The sequence below is a fragment of the Kogia breviceps genome, chromosome 3, assembly GCF_026419965.1.
Source record: "Kogia breviceps isolate mKogBre1 chromosome 3, mKogBre1 haplotype 1, whole genome shotgun sequence".
NCBI lineage: Eukaryota > Metazoa > Chordata > Mammalia > Artiodactyla > Physeteridae > Kogia > Kogia breviceps.
The window spans coordinates 150,174,848-150,197,598 of NC_081312.1; the positions used below are offsets into that span (position 1 = coordinate 150,174,848).

At 51.9% G+C, this 22,751-nt stretch overlaps 1 long non-coding RNA gene across 1 annotated transcript in view; it reads left to right on the forward strand.

The window, feature by feature from the left end:
* Positions 1–7,153: 7,153 nt before the first annotated feature.
* LOC136793942 (uncharacterized) overlaps positions 7,154–22,751 on the forward strand; it is a 47,138-nt gene continuing 31,540 nt past the window's right edge. The window contains exons 1-2 of the long non-coding RNA XR_010840041.1: positions 7,154–7,312; positions 12,608–12,799. This is a non-coding gene — a long non-coding RNA (uncharacterized lncRNA). The remainder of the gene's footprint in view (positions 7,313–12,607; positions 12,800–22,751) is intronic.

A 22,751-nucleotide genomic window follows, 5' to 3' on the forward strand; every position in this document is an offset into this window, starting at 1 on the left:
GTTCATTCCGTTAGGGTGAAACCAAGTGTCCTCAGAAGTCTGCAGGAATTCCTTGTGCTGCCCTCTCTCACATTTCTTGGAGCCTCAGGTTAGAGAAGTGAGGAGTCTTTTTTTATAACCCTCCTCTCTTGGCAGATGAGGAAACTGAAGATGCGGAGGGACTTCCCCCAAGGTCATTGTCAAAGTGGACATCAGAACTGTAGTTTCTTGGTACAACTCAGCCCACTCACTGCCTTGCTGGCGCTGCATGTCAAGGTCTTGGGGTGAAGAGCTGCTTCCCTTACTGCAGCCTCTTCAAGGTCAGAGAAACCTCAGTCCTTTCATCACAAGCCCAGAGAGAGGATGAGAAATGATCAGGAAGGGGTGGGCTTCCCCCACAGCAGGCTCCATCTGGCCTTGCCCTACTCCACAATAAGCCTTGCTGCTGTGAGGAGGAAGCTAAGGTAGGGGGTGGGCCCTTGGAAGAGGCAACATACACCAAGGCCAGCAGGTAAAGGAGTCTGTCTTCTAGCCTGAAGCCTTCTGGTAAGAACTTGACATTCAGTAGCCTTCACTTTACATCAGTCACTGGGATGGTGATGAGGAGGATGCCAGGTTACTGAGATATTCCTAGCTTTCCCAGGAGATAGAGATTCTATGAACAACCAACTGAAATATGTCATTTGTTTTTTTTGTTTTTTTTTAAATTTATTTATTTATTTTTGGCTGTGTTGGGTCTTCGCTTCTGTGTGCAGGCTCATCATTGTGGTGGCTTCTCTAGTTGCGGAGGATCGGCTTCAGTAGTTGTGGCACATGGGCTCAGTAGTTGTGGCTCACAGGCTCTAGAGCACAGGCTTAGTTTCTCCTCAGCATGTGGGATCTTCCCGGACCAGGGCTCAAACCCGTGTCCCCTGCATTGGCAGGGGGATTCTTAACCACTGCGCCACCAGGGAAGCCTCAAGTCATTTGTGATATAATAGTCGGAGTAACAAAAATCCATAGGAGGTTCCTGCCCCAACTTACTCCACAACTTGATAATGCTCTTCATGGGTGAAAGGGTTCCGATGCTGGGGAGGTCTGAGGTCGGACTTAGGGGGCACCCTATCAAGCAACTCTGCCCAGGGCTCCAGCTTAGCATGCCTCATGGCCTAACTCACTAGAGCGCCTGAGGGGAGGCCCCCCGGTCAGTGGGGTTTTTCTAGGGTGAGAGGCGCCACGCCCACGTGAACACAGACTGCACTTGCCCAAATGGCTTCCTCAGAAAAATAAAACAAACTTTCAGCTGGGGGAAGCGGACCTGAGGAGGCCAGGGCCAATGATTACATCCGGGCTTATCTACTTTTCCAGGAAGCGTATTCATTATATTTTTATGATTTATTCTAAATCTGTAATGCTAAGAAAGTCAATCGTGTGCGTTAGTGTTGCTGGCCCTCCTCCTGGTCACACCTGCATCTTTTGGGTGCGCCTTAAAGGTCTTGAGAATAGAAAATATAAAAACTGCTTTGCGATGCGTCACCTTTAGTTTCCACCACCTCCCCGACCCGTTCCAATCTTTCACTCCTGCCTAAATTTGGGGCCCCGTGTCGGGGCCGGCAGCCATTTTGCGGTGGGGACAGAGGAGGCCGCGCCGCGCTGGGTCTGTCCCAGGCCCACGACGCGGTTCGCCTCCAGCGCCCTGCGATCGCCGCTCCGCGCCTTTCGGGCGTAAGGAGTGGCGCGGCTCTGCCCGGCGCTCCTCAACTGACCCGTACCTTTTACTCCAGGCCGTCGTGCAACAAGGCTATTTGCATGACCTTGGAAACGCTGCGACTCGCGGGAGGGAGCCGCATCTGGCGTCTCGGGCTCTCCGCGTCTAACCGGCTGTCCCGCAAGCCCCTCCTGTCTCCTTGGAAAAGGGAACGCAGGCTCTAACCGGGGAGAACGCTTCGCCCTCGAACCCTAACTCAGGTCCTGGCAGAAGACACGAGGGGAAGCCTGGCTTCTCTAGTGATCCCTTTTAACCAACCGCGGCCGCCCGCGCGTCTGGCTCTGGGTCCGGCCCTGCTGGGGGCTGGCTGGTGGCACCGAGCTCCAGTCCCTGGCCAGTGGGCTGGCCTCCGCCCCCCTCCCTGCCTCGCCTCTGAGTTACCAATTCTGGCTTGCGCTCACACCCCGATGTCGGATTTCCCTGGGAATCGGGATTATATCTACAATTTATTCTAACTGCAAGGTTCCAAGAAAAATCTATAATGAACGTTAATATGTACAATCTCCTGGTTAATCTGCATCGAGCGGGAGAGCCGTCGCGTTCTTCGTGGTGGAAAATGAAAAAACTGTCTTGTGATGGGTCAGGTCAGTTTCCTGCCCATTATTTATGGTCAAAAGAATTTTCTCCTCACGGGGAAGTCAACTTATTTGAAATAGATTTCTCCTCTCTGATTCTCCGGACTGGAGAGAAATTATCTGTTTTCGAAACAATTATTTTTTAGAAAGAGGCAACCGGACAAGCCCGAGGAATCAGTACGAGAGTGCCCACCCCACGAGCGCCTCAGACCCCTGGACATGGCGTATACGAAGCACCCTAGCTGCCTGGGGTAGGGTGGGGTAAGGGGGGTGCAGGAGGATGAGAGACACTGGTTGCCCCGCGGGGCTCCAAAGGAAACACTCGGCCGCTCCACGTCCAAACACGCAGAGGACCGGGCTCTCGGTCCCCCAAGGCCCGTGCACCAGCTGCGCTCTCCCCCGCGCGCTAAGGCCGCCGATCGTGGGCAAAAGCTGGAGGTTCTTAGGGATTCCGGAGCCACTCTGAGGGCGAGATCGGGTCTGTCCCACGACCTTGGCGCCAGGAAGCTGTGGAAAGAGACAGACCCCAATTTTCTCCCCCTGGAGTTGAAACAAAACCTGAAAGCCCGAGGTTACTCGCACGGCCAGAGGTGGCGCCTCGGCGGCGGGGGCGGCTAGAGCCGCGTGTCCGTGCTGTTCCCAGGCCTGGGTTCTGTTGCTTTCCTAGCTGTTGAGTCATTTAGCTGGTTAGCTAATAGCCAGTTTACAGGCAGTATTTTCGAAAATGTCCAGCCTGGTCTCACGCTGAGTCCCCGCGTCCGCCAGACCGAGAGTTGCCCGGCTGGGCTCCGGGAGGAGGGACGAAGGGGGAATTCTTGGTAATTAGAGGGGAGGTTTTCCCGGGACGCCCCTCGGTGAAGTGTCCTTGGCTTCGGATGAGGAACAAAGGGCTAAGGTGCCTGCGAGCTGCGCCCCCTCGGGGCCCGGAGCGGCCCTCATTCACGCCCCTCCCCACGTCTCTGCGGCCGCGGGCTTTGTGCGCTCGGGCCGCGCGCAGCGCTGCACCTGCCCGGCTTTAAGTACCTTGGCTAAGCAGCGCGGGCGGCTGTTCTAATCGCCATCTCCAAAGTACCTGCTCATGAATAAACACCAGCCGCATTTATCAGGTACTTAGCGCTCATTGTGAAGGGGAAATTGGCCCTTTTCTGAAAGTGTCTATCCTCAACCCATCTGCACAGTCGTGGCTGCAGAACTTCCCCCACCCTTTAGTCACACACACACACACACACACACACACACACACACACACTCGCAACACGAGGCTAAGATAAACTCGCTTTTCTTCCGATAAGTGCGTGATTGAGCTGCAACAATGGATGGAAAGGAGGAGGCCGCTAGGTCAATAACCTACGTCTCTCCCATTGATAGGAAAAGTCAGCCCGCGGAACGCACCGTCTTCGGAAAGGCTAGTCCTGTGTTCTGGCTACAGGGGCCTATGGACACACTTGCATAAAGCCCCCTGAGTCCCTAAACGTTGGGCAAAATATTGGAAACGGTGGCCCAAGGTGTCCGTGGTGCCTGTCAACCTTGGCTGGGTGGGCCGCAGCTGCACCCTCCTTCCCGGCCCTTCCTATCTTCAGCTCCCCTCTCTCTCCAGGAGGGCCCCACACCTGGGTCTGTTAAGGCGTGAGCACGAAAGACAGGATGTAAGGATCTGCACAACCTCAATTTGCAAAACCTCCTGGCCAGTACAAGGAAAAGTGGCTTTTTCTGGACCGGCTGGGCTGAATGGTAGCTTCCGGCAGAGGCAACTAAGGTTTCTGCTTGCGCAGAGGTTGGTCGGCTAGGCCCGCACAACCGTGGCAGCCCCACGGAGGGTATAAAAACTGGGTAAACAGGCATAAAAATGTAGATGCCCCACAAAGTCGCACCAGTGAGTTTATAAACGCGTTTCATCCTGGCGGCTTGCTTGTTAGCCACGCATCCATTCTTTCCAGCATGTGTACGCGGGCGCGTGTTCCCAGGGCTCTGTTCCCTGGGTGGAATTCGCCAGGAAACACGATCGATTTTCTGGACCTGCGTGTGGCCACAGGCAGCTCTGAAAATGAAAGTGTTTGCTAAATGTGTAGATTTCGCCAATCGAACGTTTTAAAACGGCTTTGTCTTCATTCGGCTCTCTCGATCTCATTCTGTTTAACAAATAAAAGCCCGTAGCCACTGCCTACAGCGCGGCTTTGCCTCCCAGCCCCTGCATGGCTCCTGGCTGTGATCACGCAGGGTTCAGGAATCCGGGATGTTTAGAAAATCGTTGCTTATTGGGGTTTCCTAGCCCGTCCCCTTTACACTGAACGCCGGCAGCCTCTGAAAATCCAGGCTCCAGTCTCTTGCCAAAGAATGGGTAGGACCCTTGGGGTCTTGCTGTCCTGCTGGTGGGTGTGACTGGCTCGGTTCAGGGGAGGCCTGCGGTGGGGACTGGGTTCTCCTCGAAAGGCGGCGGAGAACGCCGGGTCTGAACACCGAGAACCAGAGATTGCAGCGGTGCGAGCTGAGGGGACTCTGGCTTGCGCTTCTCCGCAGAAAGAAGCCAGTGGCCCTGAGTCCCTAGCCCCTCCTGGTGCTGGGCCCGCGGAGATCCTTCACGAGCCCTGGCAGCGCCATCACGCCGAAGAAAACAAGCTCGGCCCCGCTGGAATTCACCCAAATACAGCCGCTCATTTTTGGAATAGACTAGAAAAAAAAAAAAAAAAAAAGATCCCGCGTCTCTTTATGGTTAAAGGGAGGTAGTTGATGGGATGAGCCATTTGCATGAGGGCAGACAAGGGAACGATGAGGGTGACTTCGGGAGATATGCTTTAAACAAGGAATGGCTCGAAATTTCCTTGTCTCCAGTTTCTGGCTACACATTGGACTCTGGTGGCTCCTGTGTTGGGAGAACCCAGGCATTTCTGTGTCTCGGCTTGTGGGCCACCTCCAGCCCACTCAGGCCCCTTTTGTGGCCGCAGAGTCTGGCGGGCGCCTTCCTCGCCCTGAGAACCAGGGCACCAGGCCGCGGGCCGCGGGCCGCGGGGCGCCTCCGGGAGGGCCAGGTGGAAGGGGTTCCCTCTCGCCCCACAGGGCATCAAATGAACCCCTTCTCCTCCTGCGAGAGACTACCGCACCTCATGTTCTAGAGGCTGAATGTCGTCTCCTGAAGTTTTATTTTATTTGGAGAATATTCTGGAATTCGAATTCGTTGTTCCCGTAGGTTTGCGTTGAATAAACTACACGGCGTGCTATATGGCGTGGCTGTGTGAGCTTCCGCAGGAATCTATGGATTTCTGGGCGGCTGACTGTGGCGAAGGGCTTCGGGGACCGGGAGGAGAGGACGATATTGGGACTGATCACCAAGGAGCGGCTGAAGCATGGTTGGGGCAATAAGGGCTTCAATCCTCTCCTGTCGGCGCCCCCATTTTCAGCCTTCTCAGCCACGCCCTTGGTTCAATACCAGCTGTCCCTCTGGGCTCCGACCCGGCTTCCTCAAGAGACCAGGGAGGAGCGGAGTCGAACTGGATCAGGTCCCGGTGGGTCTTGAGCTGGTTCGTTTACCCGCAGGCGCAGCCAGGCCCGAGGCCTGGGCAGCCATTTGGGAAACGCTGGGGTCCCAAGAGAGGCCCTCCAGGTTAGACTCTGGCCTCGGCAAAGGTGGTGAGCCAGGTCCTCTCCAAACAGCGTGGTTTGTCCTCAAACAGCCTCTCCAACTACCCCCCCCTCCCGCCGCCGCATTTCATTTTGGCTCTTCCGGACGAGTGGCCCCGCGGATGTTCCTCTGTCCCTAAGATGAGAGTGCGTGGGGTCACCTGGCCTGGAGCTGGGAAGCCTGGAGAAGGCTTGCGGGGTTCGGCCTAGATAAATCCCCAGAGCAGAGCTCTGACAAACCATACTTGGGGAGGGAGCCGTGCAAATGTGTAGGGCCGAGAATAGAGTGCTGAGGTCGCCCGAAGCTTGTTATTTGACCTCACAACTAGTCTTAGCAGACCCTTGCGTTCTCATTTCACCTCGGAGGTACGTGTGGCCCCTGAAAATTTCACGCTGCAGATATCGTGGACCCCTTGGAGGGGATGGGGAGGGATCTGTGGTCCCTGTACCGTCTGGTTTTCTGAAACCCCTCGGTTCATTGAAACAATCCTGCCCCTATCTTAAACCCGCGCCTCTTAGGTCCCCCAGCCCCCTGCTCTACCCCACTGATGCCCGGCCACCACGTAGCGCGTCTGGGTGCCCAAGCCTGGAGGATCTCGTTTGCACTCCCTGCCCCCACTGCAGCCAGGGGTCGTGCCCCTATTGTCATCCACTAGCCTTGGCGCCGCCCTCCAGGGAAGAGGGGCGACAGCGGCCCCGGCTGACCCCCGGAGGTGGGGGGCGAGGGTAGTCTTCTGAGGGTTCGGCATCCCCGTCTTCTCTTCGTGGGGTGGATGGAAGGGAAATTCTTTCCCTTTCTGGGGCTTCTTCCTGGCTTCTTTGGCTGCCCAGAGCTCTCCCTTGCCCACAGCTCAGATGGAAACGCTGAGGCCGATTGGTTCAGGTTGGCCAGCAGCCGGCGGCGGACCCTGGGTGTGCCCGCCCACCCTGGCCCCTGGCCCCTCCGCTCGCTCGTACCCGCGGGCTCATTGCGAGGCGCTGTAAGGAGAGGGGTGTTTCTAGAGACCGCGAGAGGAAAGGGGCGGCGAGGCCTTGCGGTTGCTACGCTCCCTCTGCGGAGTTTACTTTCGCAGTCTCCGTTCCATTCTGGCCAGCTCTTCCCTGGCTTACCTCAGCTGAGCGGAGTACTGGGGGGAGTAGGTTTCAGGGCGCTGACTGTTCGGGTCAGGCCTGATGGTCACGTGCCTTCGTACGGCCTCCTCCGGGCGCTCCTGTTCCAGATCCGCCGGCAGAGGGCGTCCTAGGCCGGGGAGGAACGTGTTTGGATGCCTCTCCTGGGTTCCGGGCGCCACACTGTGGGACTCTATGGTTCAAATCCACACCTGACTCCCCCGCGTCCCAAACCGACAAAGTCGCACGGACGGAGCCACAGACAGGAGCGGCCGAAGGTAGGAAGGTAGGTAGGTAGGTGAGTGGGCGGGCGGCAGCGCCACCTGCAGCGGGACTTGCGCGGACGCAGGCCACTGGACTCGCAGGCCTCTCTCTAGTCTGTAACCCTGCAAAACTGAGAAAATCGTTATTATGTGCATTGTGGAGTGTGTGTGTTTGCACACATAAATGCAGAGGCAGGGAAGGGGCAGGAGGAGTAACCCCTAACACCTGGCCCCTCCTAGCCAATTTCTAGGCTGGGGTTTTCTAGAACATTTAGTCCAAGCACCTCCTTTTAATAGTAGGAAACTGAGGCCCAGGTAGGGAATAGACCAACCCAAGGTCCTGCAGCAGTTACATAGAGTGACACAGGTGGCACAGTCCCTTGGCTGTGTTCTAAGCCTCAGTTTCTTCTGCTGTAAGCATTGAAATTATACTAAGTCTGTGGTTTGAGGGCATATCTGGAGGGATATGTTCATGTCTAGGAAGCAGCATTTGGCCACCAAGGAGGAGTGTGTGTCCATGCATGGGTGCCTGTGAAAGTATGTTGGGGCCTGTGTGTATTCACCCATGAAGGGGTACATGTGTCTGCAAGTTGTGTGGAGTTGTATTTGTGCCTACAGAAGTGTGTGTGTGAAGGGGTGTGTTTGGAGAAGTGAAGGGGTATTTGTGTTTGTGCATGGCATGTGGATGTGGAAAGGGATGATTGTGAATAATTGCACCCTCAAAAGGAGGGAGTGTGAGTGTGTGTGCACACTCATGCACATGCACACTGGCACTACGCTCCCCCCCCCCACCCCCCACACACACACCATGCTCTGATCCACTGCCAGGCCCTGAGCCTGCCCTACAGGAAAAAGGAATGAGGGTTGAGAAGGCCGAGGGGCCCAGGTTCCAGGGTGTGGCCCTGCCCCAATGCCCAGCGCCTCTAAGGGGCTGCAATTAGGCAACGCTTCTCCTGGGCTTGGGAGGAGGAGGAGGAGGATTATGGCAAATTCATTTCTATTTTCCAGCCCACTAAGCCTGTAGTGTGTCCCTGGTGTTAGCATGAGAATGGACCCGGGCTCTGTGAACCCCTCCCGACCTACTGACCCCTCCCCCCCAAGTGAAAAGCCTCCCCAGCCTCTCCAACCAGCTCCTGCAAATCCACAACTCCTAATCAGGGTAATTTAATATATTTTAAGCCCCCGGCGGCTTTATTTTCCCTCCTTTTCGAGTTTGTTTTAGGCATTCACAGCTCTCACCCTGTCATTAGACAGCCTTATTTGACGGATGGAAGGAGCTGCTATGAGACCACAGCCCTTTGTGTCCCCCACATAAGCTAGGCTTCCCTGTAATTAGAATGGTATTCCCAGCCATTGAGGCCTTTCATGAGAGGGAACAAAAACCGCCCCGAGATGAATATCCCCCAACTCTCAGCCTCCTGGCCTGGAAAGGGGCTGCAAGTTAAAGGGACCCCTTGGGGAAGGGAGTCTGGGAGCAAGGACAGCCTAGGTTCTGCCAGGGTGAGGAATTTAGAGACCATGGAGAATGGGCATTAGACAAAGGCTCGGCGAGGTTGCCCCTAAACACGTCACCCATACATACTCCCCTACATGCTCAGCCAGCCTGGGGACCTACCTGGGCTCAGCCTCTGTAGTCAGAACACCCACATGTGTCCATGGGATTGGGGACTATGCATGCTGGGGTGTGAAGGAAAAACACACACACAGACAGAGTCATCCAGACCCTGACTCAGATTTGGCTTCGCATCTAATCACACAAACACACCTAGTCATTCACGTATAGTCTTGGGGTTACATTGTAGACACACATATGCACATGCATACATGCATACATAAATGCTCAGCTACAAGATCACAATGTCACAGAACCAGGTTAGAAATGCTTGTAAATATACACGCATACCACATGCACTGTCACCCAGGCATAGAACCAGTTTGTTTGTTTTTATAAATTTATTTATTTATTTATTTTTATTTTTGGCTGCGTTGGGTCTTCGTTGCTGCACGCAGGCTTCCTCTAGTTGCAGCGAGTGGGGGCTACTCTTCGTTGCAGTGCGCAGGCTTCTCATTGCGGTGGCTTCTCTTGTTGCAGAGCATGTGCTCTAAGCATGCGGGCTTCAGTAGTTGTGATACGTGGGCTCAGTAGTTGTGCCTCATGGGCTCTAGAGCACAGGCTCAGTAGTTGTGGTGCACGGGCTTAGTTGCTCCGCAACATGTGGGATCTTTCCGGACCAGGGCTCGAACCCATGTCTCCTGCATTGGCAGGAGGATTATTAACCACTGCACCACCAGGGAAGTCCACAACCAGTTTGTTTTTGTCTTTGTGCATACACACACACACAAACCACCCAGACTGGGGTTTGTTTGTGAACACACACATACTCATATATGCATACATATACACCCCTAGGGTTATCCAGACCCCATTTCTTCTGTGGCTCTAGGACATTCACCAGCTTGTGCACGGTGTGGTGATGCCACACCCCTCTCCCTCCCCAGGATACAGACTTGCTCTGGTCATGTTCTTGGATCCATGCCTAGCCTGTGTTCAAATACAGACTGTCATGCACACTCATGCATGGACACATGCACATCTGATAACTCACACTAACGTGAGAAAACTCAGGAAAATACTCTGGAACCAAAATGCCATTACAGTGTTTTAGCATTTCCTGGCCAGCCTCTCCCAGACACTCATGGCCAGACATGCAAGGGAGTTTCCAGAGTAAACCTCCAACCAACTACACACTGTGTGTGAATTCAACCTCCAGATGGGCTGGATTCTCCGTTGGGGCTCAGGTGGGTCTCCTCATGCCCTTTGGGAAGAGAAATCTCCCTTTCCCACTTTCCCCCTTCCAACTGGGCTCCAAAGACAGAAGGCTCTCTGGTACAATCTGTAGCTTTTCCTAGGTCTCAGGAAAGGCTCCGTGGGTGCTACTAGGTCTGGGAGGCTACAGAAGGAAGAACACAACCAACCAACTGACTCACAGGGGAAGCCGTCCCATGGAGAAGTAGTGAGTGCCCCATTTCTGGGAGGATTCAAATAGGGGCAAGATGATCACCAGTCAGGGATGCTTTGGGGGAATTTGCTTAGTTCAGCCCCTCCTGTGCTCCTGTGTCAGATCCTGTGCTCAGAGCTTAGAATACAATGATGAATAACATATAAACCTGTCTTCAAAAAAACTTAGAGTCTTAAAAGGGGCAACCACACACAATATACAGGCCTGGGGCAGGGTACAGTGATGAAGCTGGGGCTGAGTGGAAAGTGACGAAATGAGTTTCTAGTTTCCACATTGGAATATTGGAATCAGGGACTGGAGTGGCCCATTTGATGTCCTGTGCCTGAGGTATAGTTGTGGCACCTTGGAAGTCCCCGTGTGGTATAAATGATAGATTCGCTGATATTCAAGGCCTCTTTCTACTCTAAGATTCTTGGACTCGCATCTGGGTCCATGGCTGTCTCACTGTGACACTCTTTCCAGGGTGAATGGTTGTTCCCTAACTCACCCTGCACAGTGTAATTTTATCACAGCACTTATCACCTCACACCAAAGCTGTCCCTAGGCCCATGATGAGGGCAGGGCTGGGGCCCACTCCAAGTGCCCAGGAACAAAGGAGAGGCGCAGATAGAGTGTGATGGATCCACTTTGAGGTGGTGATGGTTCCTGGAGTTCCTTCATGTTTCCTGGCTTCTTTATTAAGCCTCATTCTCTTCCCTCCTGGAAGGAAGGGAGGTGGGGAACTCAAACTGCTAGTGATTTGCATGTTTTAAATTTTTTTTAACCTTACCTCTCCTTTGAAATGTGGGGAAACCATCTTATCCTGGTGCCACAGGAAATGCATACCCGGGAAGTGACCAGGAAAACCCTTACGTCTCTCTCTAGATGAAACATTCATCTGTTTCTCTTTTTAGGAGAAATTCCCCAGGGAAATTAGAGAACAAGAGATCCTTTGAAGCCAATTCCTCTTTCTTTTTTTCTCTTTTTAATCACAGTGTTCCAGGGTGTAATGTAGTGGTTGGTGGCCTGGGCACTGGGGACAGCCGAGGTTCAAAGCTACTTACCAGCTATGTGTGACCTTGGACACAACTCTTGGAGCCTGAGTGTCTTCAATTATAAAGTAGAGATAATAACAATACCACCCTGCTAGGGTTGTTGTGAGGGTTTAATGAACTAAATTCATGTAGAAGAGCCCAACAATGTCTTGCATGCAGCACTTGCTCAGTTAGTGTTAGCCAAAGTGATTATTTTAAGGGTTTAAAAAAATTTATTTGTTTTAATTTATTTATTTTGGGGGCTGTGTTGGGTCTTTGTTGCTGTGCGCGGACTTTCTCTAGTTGTGGTGAGCGGGGGCTACTCTTCGTTGTGGTGCATGGGCTTCTCATTGCGGTGGCTTCTTTTGTTGCGGAGCACGGGCTGTAGGCGCGCGGGCTTCAGCAGTTGTGGCACGTGGGATCAGTAGTTGTGGCTTGTGGGCTCTAGAGTGCAGGCTCAGTAGTTGTGGAGCGTGGGCTTAGTTGCTCCGTGGTATGTGGAATCTTCCCGGATCAGGACTGGAACCCATGTCCCCTGCATTGGCAGGCGGATTCTTAACCACTGCACCACCAGGTAAGTCCCAGGAAAAATGATTAATATTAGAGTGCTCCGAACATATTTGTTGGTAGATGTGTGCATTTTTCATTTTGTTTGCATTTAGAGTAAAGTTACAGGAACATAAGATCTTCCCGGAATCTTCTCGCATGTAACTTTGGTGGGAGGAGGGTTTGGGGTCGGGGATGGCAGACAGTGGTGGTTAGAGGGTCCCCTATAGCTTAAAAAAAATAAGCTTTCCAGTTTTCGCCTCTGGTCCGGGCTCAGGTTGTTACCGAGGATGCCAGCAGGGGGAGCCCGAGTCGCCACAACGTGGCCGGCTCCTTCAAGCCGAGCTAGCGGAAATTACCCTCGACAGAGTACCCACCGTGTGCGGTGCACCCGCCAGTGCCGCACCCGCAGGATAGCTGGAAAGTTGGGGGTTCTGGTGGAGCAGTGAGGTGCCCTGCCTGGAACGAACGCTGTCGTGGAGGCCGACTTCTTGAGCGCGAGGGGCCCCGGTTTGGGTCCTGCACGGGCCTGGGCTAGGGAAGCCCAGTTGGTGGTGACCTGCGCTGGTGGAGGGCCGCGGTGCGCTCTGCTTCTCCGCTGCGCCCTCAGCACCCAGCTCAGAGTAGGCACCCAGTACTTCTCGCTTAGAGTCGCTGGGAGACTTTGTGGTCTTCGAGGCGTAGGCGCAAGGGCCTCCTTCACGGCAGTTTGGAAGTGAAAACCGTATCCTTCCCCCAGCCCTTCACGCCACCCCTGCGGAGACCCGGGAAGAGGTAAAACCTGAGCCCCTTTGCACAAGGTGGGGGTGCCACGTGGGATCTGGCCTTGACTGTGACATTCTTGATTCCACTTCCTGCCGCGCTGTTTTCTCCACCACTACCCTGCGGTGGCGGGTCCGAAGCTGAGAGAAGAGCTAATTTGGGAGCCCTGGTATGTATATATGTATATGTATGTACGTAATAGTTGTTCACAGATATTTTAAAATAACAGAGCTGTCGACAATCCATCATCGTGGCTAATTAAAAAACAGTTTGAGTCTCGGCTTGGAAATGCAGGCATCAAAAAGACTTTGAGAAACGGAATGACCTAAGATGGTTTTCTCCTCGTCCCACCGCAGGTGCGCTCCTCACCTCCAGCACCCCCGCGCCCCAAGGGTGAGGATGAGGTCTGCCGGTGGGATGTGGAGAGAGGTGGGGGAGTGAGGGGACCCGCCTGGGATGCGTCTGCTCAGCTCCTTGCCCACCCAAAAGGCCCAAAGAACTGGTCGGAGCCAGCGACTCCAGCTGCACAGCTGCGGGCAGCCTTGTTGGCCCTGCCAGTGCCTCGCCCACACCTTTTGCCCCAGCAGACTCGTCTGGAACCTGGCTCCTGCTCTCTCAGGCGCTCCGAGAGAACTTAGCTTGGAGTCGTGGAGCTACACGTTTCCATTTGTGTGACCCTGGTCGGGTCAGTTAATCCTTATGAACCATCTGGAGCCAAACTACTAACCCCTTAGGGGGATGTGGGCTCCTTTGGGGAGACTTTCAATCCCCCATTCAGGACTGAGTGCTGGATATATTGCTGAATTTTTATCTTCTTTCATCCTCATGCTCATCTGAGGAGTCTTATTCTCCTCATTTAAAGATGAAGGAGGGCTTCCCTGGTGGCGCAGTGGTTGAGAGTCTGCCTGCCGATGCAGGGGACACGGGTTCGTGCCCCGGTCTGGGAAGATGCCACATGCCGCGGAGCGGCTGGGCCGGTGAGCCATGGCCGCTGAGCCTGCGCCTCCGGAGCCTGCGCTCCGCAATGGGAGAGGCCACAACAGTGAGACGCCCGCGTACCGCAAAAAATAAATAAATAAAATAAATAAATAATAAATAAATAAAGACGAAGCAGCAGCCATTGTTCCCAAGGCCCCTTTAGAAGTTCCTGAAATGGGGTGCTGAAGCCCCTGGGAAGGAGGAGAGACACAGTAACTCTGGCTGAGGGTAGATGTCCCCTTCACCTGGAGTCTTGGTCAGAGGAACCAAAGTGGTACCCTGGACAGGGTAGGTCACCTCCAGCGCCTCACTTTCCCCATCTGTACAATGAGTTCAGAAGTTCCCACATGCCACGGAGCAACGAAGCCTGTTTACCACAACTACTGAGCCTGCGCTCTAGAGCCTGTGAGCCACAACTACAGAAGCCCGCACACCTAGAGCCCGTGCTCCGCAACAAGAGAAGCCACCGCAATGAGAAGCCCATGCACCGCAACGAAGAGTAGCCCCCACTCGCTGCAACTAGAGAAAGCATGCACGCAGCAAGGAAGACCCAATGCAGCCAAAAATAAATAAATTTAAAAATAAATAAATAAAAGACCGAGCCCCCTCACAGTGTGGGAAGGCTCCAGAGGACTCCTGGGCCTCCACTCTGGAGGGAAGGGAAGGAGAGAGGGCCAAATGGCCGGCCGGATGACCGTATGGACTTGGGCAGTTGCAGAGAGTGCTGGAGAGCCAGACTGATGCAGGGTTTAGCAGTTGAGGCCATTCCGGATGTCCAGGTTGGCTCCCACTGTGGTTTGCCAGCATCCCTAAGGCCAGAGTCTGACTCTCCACTCCCCTTCCCTCAGGGAAGCTGAGAGGAAGCTCCTCTCTGGGGACCCAAAACCCAAAAGTCATTTTAGAGAGAGAAATCTCGTGTTCCCTCCTGGCTTCCCTGACCTAGCAAGACTGCATCTTTGAGAGCCTGAGTTGGCACAGCAAGATCCCTTCAGTCTGCTGTTCCCAAGTGGTGCTCCCCAACTCCGAGAAAAGGAATCCTGCCAATCTCCAAACAAGAAAATCAAACCAGTTCAAACACATCAAGAGGAACTAGATTTGGTTAGGGCCCAGTGACGGGAAGGGCAGGAATGGAGTCCTGGCTCTCGCCATTCCATCCCGGAGAAACTCTGCTGTTGGAGGGAGAAAATCTGCACTGTCTGGAACAGTTCAGACTGATTGTCCAACTCTTGGAGAAGTAGCTTAGTTCTCCAGAGCTTTGTCAAGAGCGACTCCACGCACAGTGGTGCAGGAGACCAGGGGCAAGGGCTGTGCGAGAGGCACCCCAGATTAGGTTTCGAACAGCTCTTTCCCCCAACCCGCTGAAGACTCAGCTTCATTTTAAATTCTCCAAAGTCGGGGAAATGAACTCGGGGGTCTGTAGGGAAATTCTTTTTTTTTTTGGCCGCGCCCCGCGGCATATGGCACCTTAGTTCCCAGACCAGGGACCGAACCAGCGTCCCTTGCATTGGAAGCACAGAGTCTTAACCACTGGACCGGAAGTCCCGGAAACTCTTTTAAGAGGTCTTGCCCTCAGGCAGCCCCATCCACTGGTGTTCCCAAAGTCCTTGGGTAGCTGGCTTGTCGGCGCTTGCAGCGGCCTTGTGAGGCAGAGCGACGGCGTTATTAACTACATTTTAGAGTGTGGCAAACGGAGGTTTCCAAAGGAAGGGTGTTCGCCTAAGTCCAGGGCTGGGCCGCTTCCCCTGGCCACCGGCTTCCAGCGAGGGCGCTGGGCGCGGGCTGAACGCCGAGGCTCCCAATTCTGAAAAGGGACGGGAGCTGTCCACACTGTGGTGCTGAAACGCGGACCGCCTCTGCCGGTGTTACCGACAGAGCGAGCTGATTCAGCCACACCCCGGGCCCGCCTTCCAGCCTCGGAGACGGGCTCCTCCGGTGGAACTGAGGTGGGGGATTCTTTACGGAAGGAAAGTAATGCACATCATCATCATCCTGCCTCCAAACCTCAATAGCTACCTAACAGGCCTCACTACTTCCAGCCTTGCCCCCTCAATTCATTCCCCACTCAGCACCCAGAGTAGTTTTTTCAAGAGAGAAATCTCAGCATATTTAAAGTTTTCCAATGGTCTTCCATATAATTCAGAGTAAAACTTAAATGTTCTCACCACAGCCAAGACACCTTCTCTCCCCTTCAATGATCTAGCCCCTGCCTACTTCTCCCACCTTAAACACCTATCAGGATAGTAGTGATAGGGTGAGAACTGGCTAATTTCTCATATATTTTGAAGGCAAAACTGCTATGATTTGCTGAGGGGTTGGAGGTAGGGTGTGAGAGAAATAGTGGAATCAAGGATGATTACAGGGGTTTGATTTGAGCTTCTGTAAGGATGAAGTTTCTACTTCCTGAACTGACAAGATAGAAGTAAGAGCAGAATTTTGGGATTGAGGATATCAGCTTGGGAATTCCCTGGTGGTCCCGTGGTTAGGACTCTGCGCTTTCACTGCTGAGGGCCTGGGTTCGATCCTTGGTCAGGGAACTAAGATCCCACAACCCACAAGTGGCGTGGCCAAAAAAAAAGATAGCTTGGCTCTCGACATGTTAAGTTTGAGAGGCCTATCCGAAAGCTGAGTGGGGGGCAGGTCCCATAGGCAACTGGACTTATAGGCCTGGCATTCAGGGGAGAGGCCCAGGTTGGAGTTTTAAACCTAGGAGTTGTTGCATTATAGGTCTTATTTAAAACCATGAGGCAAGTGAAATTCCTAGGGAGTAAGTGTAGAAAGAAAAAAAATATTCTAAGGGCTGAACACTGGGGTACTTTGATTCTGAGGGGAGGAAGATGAGAATCAGTAAAGGAGGCCAAGAGAGAGAGTCTTTGAGTAGGAGAACAAAGAAAGTGGTATCCTTGAGGCCAGGGGGAAAATGTCTTAAGAAGGAAGGAGAGATCAAAAGTGTCCAATATACTGACAGGCCATGTAAGATGAGGACTGAGAACTGCCCCTTGGATATATCCTCAAAGAGGTCCTCTTTGAGAAATGGGAGTCTGGGTTGGTTGATTAGAGGGAAGACCAAGAGAGAGTAGGAGGAAATGGTAGCTGGCATTGACATAGCCAGGCAGGCTAAGAAAGAGAAAAATGGACTGGGGGCTGGCAGGTTGGCCAAAGGGATGGAACCCCATGAGGTGGTAAAGCCCTGGGCTAAACATTTTCAGCCAGATAAGTGCCCCATTGGCAGACCATGCCCTTAACCTTCCACATGCTTCTAAAATCAGCTCAGAACCTATCTGAGCCTTAATAATACATTCAGGGCACACATGTTTAGCGGAGTTTTCATTTTCCTCTTCTTTTTCATTTGAACTCAAGATCCCAGCTGATGAAATGGTTTGACATTCACCCTTGTGAGATCAGAGCTTTGCAGCCCCTTAACCTCATAGGGACCAGATTGCAATGGGCCCTGGGAGTGTTAGGACACATTCTTGCTTCCCACCAACCAGTGAACCTGGGTGGCCTTGGACCACATACCCTTTGGCAGGCCCCATGCCCAGGCTTGAGGCTCTCCAGAGCCACCTCCCTTGCTCAGCCTCCCTTCAGGAGTGCAGTAGATATCTCTTTTTGCCTTATTTTTCAAGTTGGGAAAGATTCAATGCCCCCAAATATAGTCTGACTCTCCTTGGCCTGTCATTTAGGCAGATGGTAGCAGGCTTTTCTCTCAGGGACCCTGGGCTCAGTGAGAGTCCCCAGACCTTAGGATCACAGTGATCCCCAAGCAGCCTTGATGAGCAGCCCTGAGAAGCAGAGGTGGGCTCTCTCACCCAGTGCCCACCTGTGGAACAATGGCTGTGAGTTCACTGTCTAGTGGGGGAGCACGAAGCGCCCTGTCTCTATTACCAAGGGTGGAGACAAGGACCAACCTTGTGCTCTCAGGTGCCGAGGCTGCAGAAGTGGAGCCTGCGTTCCCTTGGATGCTCCTTGACCTCTGTCACCTCTCTTTAGCTGCTCTGCGTCCCCTCCTGAAGTCATGGGAGAACTGCAGATCCAGGCCACGTGCAGCCCCCAGGCCACCCATGTGTGTGTTTCCCTGGGGCTGCAAAGGTTGCTGCTGAGAGACTAGGCCTCTGGGTACCCCCTGCCCATCCTGCCCCTTCATGAACCACACCTCCTGGCATGATGCCTCCAGGACTGCCCCTTGTCCCATAAAATATCCATATACAGGCTAAACCTAGTAATGCAAGTGTGGTGTGAGCACCAGTGGGGGACCAAGAGTCCCTACTCTGCCTCTGTGTGACCTTGGGCAAGTTACTGCCTGTCTCCAGGTCTCAGTTTTCTCATCTGTCAAATGGGGGTTGAGGAACAAATTGGAACCCATTATCTTTTCCCATCTCAAAGACTCAAGGGTAGCCCCAGCTTGCCTCCTGCTGGCACATGTAAGGCTGCTGCATCTCCAGCTCGGGCCTCTCTTTAGCCCTGGACAGCAGAATGCCTCCTCCTTCCCCAGCCCAAGTCTGAATGCATACCCTTTCCTGTCTGTCCTGGTCACCTCTTTCTCTCTGACCCTGGGAAGACTCTAGGGAGGAGATAATATTCTAACTAAATGGAGAAGAGAGAAAAATGGCATTCCAAGCATGGGCAAAAGCATAGAGTCATGGAAGCATGGCTGATTTAGAGAAGGCCAGTGGCCCAGAGTGGCTAGAATGAAGGATAAGTGGCAAGCAATGGGGACAGATCCTTCAGGGCTTTATAATCCATGCTTATACATTTGGAGCTCATGCTGAAGGCCATGGGGAGACATTGAAGGATTTAGACATGGTCAGAAGTTTCAGTTTAGAAATATTACTCAGGGGTGGTGTAGAGAAGAACTTGAAGGTTTGTGGCAAAGCCTGGATTGTCTCCCTTTCCCCATGCATGCCCAAAAGGAAGACTGCATTTCCAGCCTCTCTTGGAGTTAGGTATGGATCTGTGTCTAAGTTCTGGCCAACTGGATGTAAGCAGAAGTATCTTGTGCACCTTCCAGGGAGTGTCTCTTGTGGGAGGGAAAGTGCGTATTCCTTCTGGCTGGAATGTGCCTTGATGGCTGTTGCCTGGACCTCCTGATCTGGTCTGGTTAGGCTGATGGAAGCATGTTCAATGGGCAAGGCCAGGGCGAGATGGTGGCTACCATCTTTGGTCCACAGCTATACTCTGCTCTTCCAGTGTATTCTCCCACAGCTGCCTGAGTCTTTTGCTCACGTATCCTAAAACTGGTGGCACCTGGGCCATCTCCACTGCTTCCTTTTCCCCATGTTCCCGACTGTTAGCCCCATTCTGGAGGAGGTCTTTCTCAGGGCCATCTCTACATTTGGACAGCTGAGACAGTTTAATCCACTTAGTGAAAATAATAACAACTAATATTCACTGAACACTTACTATGGGCAGGCACTGTGCTCAGGGCTTTGCATGGATGATCACATTTATTATCTCTTAACCTTCATGCCGTCTTGCTTCTGAAACCACACCAGGGTGAAGACAACAGGAAGGTTCTGATGGAGTCAGGAGTCATTATTGAATAGAACGGATGAGGCTCTTCAGGCCCCAACCCCTGACCCACTTTAATCACCTGCTCTAGATGAGGAACCAGGCTCAGAGATGTGAACCAAGTGGCCCAAAGTCACACAGCTGGAAAGTAGTAGACAAGAAACTTCAGGTATTTACTGTGCTCAAGAGAAGCAGGTGACCCTGTGAACTTCACCTCCAGTGGAGGGATTACAAGGGTGGCTCTGGAGCCTATGTTTAAATACCAGCTCTGCCACTTACTGGCTTAGTCTCTCTGTGCCTCAGTTTCCTCATCTGAAAAAGGTGGGTAGCAGTAGTGCAACCCTCATAGGATTACTGTGAAGATTAAAAGAGATAATGCAAATAAAGCGTTTCGCATAGTAGCTATTATTATTTCTATTATTAGTAGTATTACTGTGAAGATTAAAAGAGATAACGCAAATAAAGCATTTCGCATAGTAGCTATTATTATTCCTATTATTATTAGTATTATCATGGGTCTGAACCCCTGCCCTGACCTGCCAGGGAGAATCAGGAGATAGAAAGGAAGGCTGGGGCTGAGAATTTTCTGCCCCATCACCTGTGCTGGAGGCCAAAGGATAGAGGAGGAGCCGTGTGACTGCCTGAGCTGGCAGGCAATTTACTGGAGGAGTTCATTTGGTGACTCTGACTCCAAGTTAATTAAGGATGGCCGCTAGGGGTCATTGCCATGGCGACAATTAGGCTGGGAAGGAGCCTCATGAAGGTGAGGTTTTTTTTGAAGGTGAGGTTTTAACAAGGCCTGTTGTTTTTAACTGGAGATCCCATGAAAGAGGTGTTTTTCAGGCTGCTTCCCTTTCTCCCTTCCTGTGTTTTGGATCCATTTCCAGAGTCTCTGAGGAAGAACAAGACAGAATTCTTGGGATCAGTCCCTCGAGAAAATCAACAGGTTTCTCTCCCTGGTGCTGCTCTGCACCTGAAGGAGGTCTGGGTGGCAGAGGTTTAAGGAGGGAGGGGAGGGTAGAGGCAATGAGGGCAGAGCAGAAGGTGAGGAAGGAGGATTTTATTTAAAATGGAACCAGAAGCCTTTCCTGGAACTTACAAAAGTTGTTGCTGGGGGGATGGTGTAGATGGAAATGGTGGTGGAGGAGCACCAAGCATGTTTCTTCAGAGTTGAGGGAGGAAAGGAAGGAAGGAAGGAAGTGAGGAAGAAAGGCTTCTCTTAATTCCAAGCACTTTAAAAAAGTATGTATTTTTTTCTTTCCATAGTAATATATATGCTTATTGAGAAAAATTAGAAATTTCAGAAAAGTACAGAAAAGAAAATATCCCTGCAGTCCTCCACTCCAACTTAATGACTATTAATGTTTTTGGTAACATAAGCTGAGCAGAGGCTACAGGAAGCCCAACTGAGGGAAGCAATAGGAGAATGTATATTTTTATGTTTATACCCTTTTCTACTGTTTGAATTTTCATCAGGAGAATGTCAAAACTAAGTTAAAATAGCAGGAACTTCCCTGGTGGCACAGTAGTTAAGAATCCACCTGCCAAGGGAAGGGACACGGGTTCGATCCCTGGCCTGGGAAAAGCCCACATGCCATGGAGCAACTAAGCCCGTGTGCCACAACTACTGAGCCTGTGCTCTAGAGCCCACGAGCCACAACTACTGAGCTCACGTGCCACGACTACTGACGCCCACTCAACTAGAGCCCATGCTCCGCAACAAGGGAAGCCACTGCAATGAGAAGCCTGCACACCACAATGAAGAGTAGCCCCCGCTCACTGCAACTAGAGAAAGCCCGCACACAGCAACGAAGACCAACGCAGCCAAAAATAAATAAATAAATAAACAAATTTATTAAAATAGCACACAATGCAACACTTCTGTACATTGAGATGCAGTGTACATTTTTCTCTAGAAAAATAGTGGTCATATTGTACCTACGATTTTGAAATCTAAATTTATCACTTCAAGATAACAAGATATCTTGAACGCTTTACCAGGATATTACGTTTTCTTCCTGACTTTTTTTTTTAAAGCACATTGTAAAATATGCCATCTGTACAAAGAGTAGACAGAAAAGGTAAGTTTCCTACCTGGTTCCCCACTCCAGAGGCAACCACTGATACCAGTTTCTTTTATATCTGTCCAGAGACATTCTATGTACATTCTTTCCATGTATCTGTTTTGTTTAACAATGTTAGCACACTAGTCACTCAGTTTTGCACCTTACTTTTTTCCCTTTCAAGTGTGTCTTGGAGATAGTTCCATAGCAGCATGTATAGAACAGTCTCATTCTTTTTTAACAGCTGCATTTGATACAATTCTGGACTCCAGTGCATCTCACCAGTACCCTGTTGGTGGACGCTCAGGTTATTGCCACAGATAAGGCTGCCCCGCTATATCTGAGGTTGGAGTTCTAAAGGAGACTTACTAACTCAGAGTATTACCCCATTATTTTTAATGGTTTTGTAATATTCCAGAACATAAATGGCCATGACACATTTAACAGTTCCTTATGGTTGAACATTTAAATTGTTGCCATTTTTCACAATGGGCTACCCGTGATAGTCCTTGAGGAGTCCACAGTCTGCTGGGGGAGATAGACAAGTGAACAAGCCCGTGTAATAATAATACATTGCATAGCTGCTGTGATGGTGGAGTGTCCAGGAATGGCACAGCACAGCTTGCAGAAGTCAGGGAGGAACCAGGCTGCAAGTGAGAGGAGGGAGGATGTCAGGGCTTTAGGCAGAGGTCCTGAGCTATGAAGCACTTGGCTGGTTGCTGGAGCTGGGGGTCATTAGGTATGAGCAAGAGGTAGTCCTGCCCCTTAAGGGACTCCTAGAGGGGTCTTGGATACACTTTCATACCCAGCATTTGGCATAGTGGTCAGTACTTGGTGATGTTTATGGACAAATGAATAAATAGAGGATAAAAGGAGAGGAGCTGGCAAAGTGGGCAGAGGCCATGGCTTTGATGGCCAGGCTGTAGGCTTAAACTTTGTCTGGTCAGGGATGGGGTCCGCCTGAAAGCCCTCATATGGGAATGGGAAGAGTCAGATCTGCTCTCATAGAAAGGTTCCTCTGGGAGCCCAGGTGGAATCAGGGTGGCACATAGACTGCAAACCAGGTGTGAGACACAGTAGTACTGTTTCCCCATATTCAGTATCCCTCCCTTCACCGACCTTCCCTGCAGGAGGATTATACGTCCCAACCCTGGTGAACACAGGCATGGCCATGTGACTTGTTCTGGCCAGTGAAACATGAATGGAAGAGATTTTTCAGGAGCAGCTTTAAGGGATGGTTAGTTTGGGGTCTGCCATGTTCTCATTTCTCTCCCTTAGCAATTGTGGAAGTACTGGCTGATATGGAGCTCCCTTCAGCCTGCATACCTGAGTGACTATAATGAGCACCTGCAATAGGTATTTAAACAAGAGTGAGAAATAAGTGATGTGGCTTCAAGCTACTACGATTTGGGGAGTTGTTTGTTACTGTAGCATAACAATGCTTATTCTGACTGATACAGAAGGGAACTGGATGGGGTAATTCCCAAGTCCCTTCCAGATTTGCATAACAGGCTGTGATTCTGCCGTGCTGGCTTTTCTGTGGCTTGGGCCTGTGAGTCTACTTTTGGCTTACCC